This window comes from Clarias gariepinus, chromosome 7 (genome assembly GCF_024256425.1).
Source record: "Clarias gariepinus isolate MV-2021 ecotype Netherlands chromosome 7, CGAR_prim_01v2, whole genome shotgun sequence".
NCBI classification, from domain to species: domain Eukaryota; kingdom Metazoa; phylum Chordata; class Actinopteri; order Siluriformes; family Clariidae; genus Clarias; species Clarias gariepinus.
Genome location: NC_071106.1, coordinates 26,232,147 through 26,238,547, shown reverse-complemented (window position 1 = coordinate 26,238,547; position 6,401 = coordinate 26,232,147).

The following is a 6,401-nucleotide window of genomic DNA, read 5'->3' as shown; positions in this document are numbered from 1 at the left end:
AAGAGCATGTTCAAAAACTGCAACTGCAGGTTATGTCTGCTGAATGAACACCACCTCAACAAGTCCTCTGGCGACAATGACCAACCCAGTAAAAGATCCAGCCCTCTCCATCAGCCACAGGCTAGGAATCAAAGAAGAAGAAGGAGAAGAACCCCTATTATTCAATAGCTTTTAGATCCACATTTAGCAGCAATAACTTGAAGTAAGTGTTTTATTTATGACCTTATCAGTCTCCCACATAATTTTTGGCCCATTCTTCTTTACAACATTGCTTCAGTTCATTGACGTTTTTGGGCATTCGCACAGCTCACGGCAACACAGCATTTAAGTTGGGTTGAGGTCTAGACTTCGACTAGGCCATTCCAAAAAATTAATTCTTCTCTTTTTCGGCCAATCTGGTGTAGATTTACTGGGATGCTAAGGATCATGGTCCAGTTACATGACCCAATTTCTATCAAGGAAACCAAGGAGTACCTGGCTGCAACTTACCCTCTTAAATCTTGTGGAAGCAGCAAGGGGATACTTTGTAATCCCCTCGTGTTTTTCTTATTCTTTTTGGTTTCATTTTTGTTACATAAATAATAGCACAGTAAAAAAAAGTTATATGTTATCCATCTGAGGTTGTCTTTGTTTAATACTTAAAACTCCCTATGATCAGATGATTTTTTTTAAATGATGTTTTACACAAAAAAAATAATTACAACTAGAAGCAGAGGTACTTTTGAACATGATTTTTAAAGAGTTTATGAAATATTAAACCAGAAATAGATAAAAGGAATTTGACAAACCTCTATGATGTCACCTATAGATTTCTGAATAGCGGTATAGAAGCTTAAATATGACACCTCTGGTCATCTTCATCTTAGCAGAAGCTGACTCCTCCTAGATCCCGAGTTAATCCAAATCGACAGGAGCCTGGCTGTTGTTAGGAATCGAAAACAGCTACCACTCACAAGCTACAGCTGAAAAGAGGCTTAGAAGACAGCTTGACACATGTATTGAAGCTGTCAATCAAACTTGCCACACCATTAAATTATGCATTACAAAATTTATAATGGCACATGGTTTTCTACCATGCTGTAAACATTTATTCTGGTTGTAAAGTTAGACATAACATGAGGATCTGTGGGGTTTGACTTCATTTTGTAGCATTTTTGCACATTCAAGGAACTGCATGTTTTGCCACTTTTATGTTGGCTTAGGATGAAATTAAGGAAAGTAGTATTACTGGATTGTTTGCAGGGACGTTAGCAGTGTCATTGCAGTGGGTTCTGGGAGGTCATATGGTGAGGTTGAGTTCTGGAAGCGACAGAGTCTCTACAGTCATTGTCAAAGTTGGCAGCATCGCTGTCTAGGGAAAACATAAGGCATCGTCAGTGTCAATTATCACTCACACTCAAATGGCTGTTGCGATGATGTCCTTTTAACTTTGCTATCTTCTGATAGAGGGTGGGTGATTATTTCCCTGCAGCAACGTCAGATTTCTTTACCCCACACTGGGCCTGCTAGGTGTATTGCTCTCCATATCATGGTAGGTGCTAAAATGGTGTAGGCTGTACATTGCTGCAGCCGCTGATAAGTAAGGAGTGTGGGTTTTCTTAAACGTGCAGGCTGTAGTCACGGTGCCATCACCTAACCCCCAATCACCCAGCAATTAGCTCACAGTCGGAGCAGCCCAAAGTGCATGTTTTCTGTATAGGTTGCTCATGTTTCCTTGCAGGATCCCAGGCCTTGTTCTAAAAGACCTGAAGTGAGAGGAGCCAGTGTGTGATGCGTGTATTTACTGTATATCTTTAGCCCTTATCATCGAGGTAGAATGGAAGAGAAGTGTACTCTGTAATGTGGATGAAGTGTCATCTTGCCAGGTAGTTTTATCAGCCCCTCAATGCCCTACTTGTTGGCAGAGCTTCCATGGAAAAGAATTTAAGCCAAGCCTTCCAAAGTTTGTTTAGCACCTTTTTAAGATGATGCAGGTGGTTGCCCAGGTGCAGGAATGGATGATGATAAAAATACTAAAGCATTTTGGTTGTGCTGGCACAGAACACTGTCTTTCAACTGCTTGAATGTGGCTGGGACTGCATGGAGGGAAAAAAAGGTCATCAGTGGCCTCTCGCTCTGCTGAATGTGTTATTATTTTCACTTCTAGATCCCTTGGTCAGGTTCAAGGTGGAGATGAATCAAACCCAATCCTGGTGCTCCTCTAAGTCATTCACTCCAGGTGTGTGTGTGTGTGTGTGTGTGTGTGTGTGTGGGGGGAGGGGGGGGGGGTGATTGTAGCTGTCAAACTTAAAAACCTGACCTAACTGGTTTCATTTCATAGATGGAACAAGCTGGCTGGCTTTGGAGAGCATCCGCAACATGGTCTTCACCAGTTGTGCTCGTGCGTAAAAAGGACGATTCTTGACGGTTTTGTGTTGAGTACCGGCGGTTAAACGAGGTGACGCGAAAAGACTCTTACCTGTTGCCGCGAATAGATGATGCGCTGGAACATGTCGCGGGCTCGGCTTGATTTAGCTCGTTGGATCCGCGTAGCGGGTACTGGTAAGTAGAGCTCGCCTCGGAAGCACTACCTAAAACCGCGTTTTTGATCGGGCAAGGGCTATGGCAATTTCGGGGCATGCTGTTTGGCCTATGTAACGCTCCAGCTACTTTTGAACGGCTGATGGAGAAAGTGCTGGCCGAAATTCCTTGCAGCCGTTGTGTGGTCTACTTGGGCGATCTATTGGTGCACGGGAAAGAGTTTGAGGGCACGCTAGGTAATTTAAGGGAAGTTTTCTGGCTATCCGGCGGGCGAACTTGCGGCTTAACCCTAAAAAGTGCCAGCTGTTGCGGCAAGAGACCGTTTTTCTGATCCACGTAATTAATGCTAAAGGGATTGCTACCGATGCAGCCAAAATTGCTGCGGTAAAGAATTGGCCAGAACCGATAAATGTGTCGCAGCTCCGCACCTTCCTTGAGTCAGCCTCTTACTATCGCCGGTTCGTGAAAGACTGCCACGATCGCAAGCCCGCTGCACGGGCTCACAAAAAAGAACCAGCCATTTTGCTGGGACAGGGTGCACGCGTTCTCGACTATCCTGACGCATCTCGTATGTTAATCCTCGACACGGACGCAAGCGATGTGGGGCTGGGGGCTGTCCTGTCTTAGGTTTCCTAGGGCAAAGAGCGTGCTATCGCCTACTTCAGCCGCGCGTTGTCTGGACCTAAGAGGAATTACTGCGTCATGCGGCGCGAGCTGCTAGCGGTCGTCGCGGCTCTTAAACATTTCCGGGCGTATTTATACGGGCAACCCTTCTTGCTGCGGACCGATCATGCTTCGCTGGTTTGGCTGCTCAGTTTTAAAGAGCCCGAGGGGCAGTTAGCGCTGGCTCGAGCCTTTAAAGGACACAATTTCACCGTCAACACCAAGCGGTAAAATTACATGCTAACGCTGATGCTTTATCCCGCCGGCCGTGCAGCAAAGCACATTGTCCTTACTGCGAGCGGGTTGAAGAGCACGTGGGTGGTTGTGACGTCGAACACTCTCCAAAACAGCTGGACCGTGATCAGCTAATTGCCGAGCAGGGGAAGGATCCGGCTCTGCAGCAGGTACCAGGTTGGGTTAAAGCGGGCCTGAGACGGGATTATACCGCGGTCACTTATTTGGGGATAGAGGTAAAAGCTCTCCACTCGCAGTTTACCCGCCTAGCGTTGCAGGAAGGTTTACTCTGCCGCCACTGGGAACGGTCGTGCGGCGCTGGCGAATGCTTTCAGCTGCTGAAACCGCAAACTTCGCGGGCAGGTGTGCTGGGGATGGTTCATGGGCATGCAGGTTCGGGACACTTCGGAGTAATTAAAGCTCTGCGGCATTTGCGCACTCGCTCCTACTGGCCGGGCTGTCATACTGATAGTGAACTCTTTATCCCACACATGCGACTTCTGCACAGCAAAGAAGGGCCCTATCCAGCGCTCGCGAGCACCGCGACATTCTTGGGCCGTTTCCCATTTCCAATCGCGGGAACCGTTATGTGCCATGTTCCACCGTTATGTTCCACCATGGCTCGAGTGCTGGTGGATGAGGTGTTCAGCCGATTCGGCACCCCGGGGCAGTTACACAGCGATCAGGGGCGCAACTTCGAGGCGGAGGTGTTTGCGGCGGTGTTGCAAGCGCCCCGGGGTAAAAAAGACCCGCACCACACCCCTTCATCCGCAAAGTGACGGCCTTGTGGAACGGTTCAATCGGATGCTCACCACACAACTCGCCATGCTTACCAGCGATCTTAAGCAGCGCCGTGTTTATGACACTCACAGCCGGGGGCGAGATTTTGATATTGGAGAGCAGGTTTGGGTGTATTCCCCCGGAAGGAAAAGGGGACTCTCGCCTAAGCTTATGTCTCACTGGGTGGGCCCCTGTACGGTAATTGCCCAGCTCTCAGATGTTGTCTACCAGGTCCGGTTGGCGGGGCGGGCGCAAGTGGTCGTGCTCCACTGAGACCGCCTCGCTCCCTATCAGCCCCACGCCAGTGAAACATCGAACTCTGTGGAGGCCGATCCGCCTCAGGGAAATGGTTGCGCTCCTCCCTCGCCGCAAAAGGACTCCGGCGTTCACAACGCCAGGGCCGACCACCGTCACACCTCAGAGACTGAGTTCGTCATGGTGACCGGGGACGGTCGCAGCTTGGGTGGGGGCAGTGTGGCGTAGGCAGGGTTTCGGCTGGCGACCATCATGCCTTGCGGGAGGGGTTGCTGTGTGTTCACCCTATTGGGGAAAGGCTTCGGCCATGTTGTGTGTGTGTGTGTGTTAGGTGTGCGTGACGTGTTGAATGTGCTCTGGTTCATGCGTAGGTTGAATTGAATTGGTGGTTCTCGTGTGAATGTGCTGCTCATGCTGTATGACGGTGTGCTAAATAAAGTACTCCCAGCTATTTGCATTGGGCAGCAAGCAAGCTCACTCGTCTCTCCAAGTTCCTTTCTAGCGGTGAAAAACGCTACAATATGTTTTATATTTATTAAGTTTAGTTTGTTGACATTTTGTAGGAAAATGTTTAAATGAGGATAAGTTAAGTTACAAATTCATATGACTTACATATTTGAGTTATAAATGTTTTAGAAAATAGCCTGGAACACAATTTATATTTTAGAGCTCCATTTTGTTTTATTCTGTGATTTATCTGTTCTTCCAAAGCCCATAGTCTCCTGAACGTATTGCAGCTTGCTTACAGGTGAGATGTTACATATAAAGTAAGGTAAGGTTATGCGTATATATGTGTTTATACTGAGCCAGGAAACTTTAGTCACCGATAGTTTGATATTTTTAAGCTGAATAAAACTGAATTACTTGAACCAAATTCCTTCTAAAGAAGGAGCAATCTTTCTGAGCTGTTTTGTGTTATTGCAACCACTAGATGGCAATAGCACTGTTTTTAGGACTAAATTCTCTTAGGCATTGAGAATGGCATGAACAGAAGACAAAAGAAAATGTGGAAGCTTTTCTGTGTCTGTGAAAGAAATTTACTAGCAGAATCTGGACCTGCTGCAGCATTGCCCGTAAGACCTTGGCCCTAACAGTCAACAACAAAAATACTAATTATAATATTTTGCAAAAGATTCAGGTCTCAGAGGACAAAGCATAAATGAGGGGTTGGTGCACAAGAATTTGAACATGCCAAAAATGATATTTTTGCGGACCAGGCCTACTGTCAGGAAAAGACAAAGGATATAGATCTCATGGCCCAATGTTCCAGGGATGACCCATGCAAAGGCCTGTGGATGGTTTGGTCAACAGTTTCCTTCCTGATTTATGTAATTTATCATACAATTTGTATGTATTTACATGATCAATAAATTTGCTAATGTAAACCACATTTCTACTTGTTCTTTGATCCCAGGTGACTGACAGCATGCACTCAGCAAAATGAAACTATATGCTCTCTATAGGAAAACCTATATACTGTATGCTTAACAATGTGCCAGGAAATGCTTAGTAGACCTGCCACCCACCACACGGAGACAAAACTGTATTTGGAGGACATTATCAGAGACTTTGCTGCAAGAAAATTCAGGTAACTCAGATTTGGACCTCAACATTAGCAAAACATCACAAGTCATACAAAGCAGCTGCAAAGATGGTTAATAAAAATAGGCAGTGCATACTTAGTAACCTGATGTTAATATTATTATTGGCATAATTTTCAGTTGACAATCATGTAATCTATTCAGTATTTAAAGATCTTAGTTCCAATAGTTTGATTAATGCAGCCCTCAGGATTGAAATGATGAATACATTTATTTATCCACCCATTATGTGATTTCATGATGTGATTTCCAGTAATTCCTTCAATTACCTTTTTTATTTTACTTTCCTCTAATCATGATTCATTGTTTTTTTTCACTCCTTGTTTTGTTTTAACAGTAAAAGGAGGA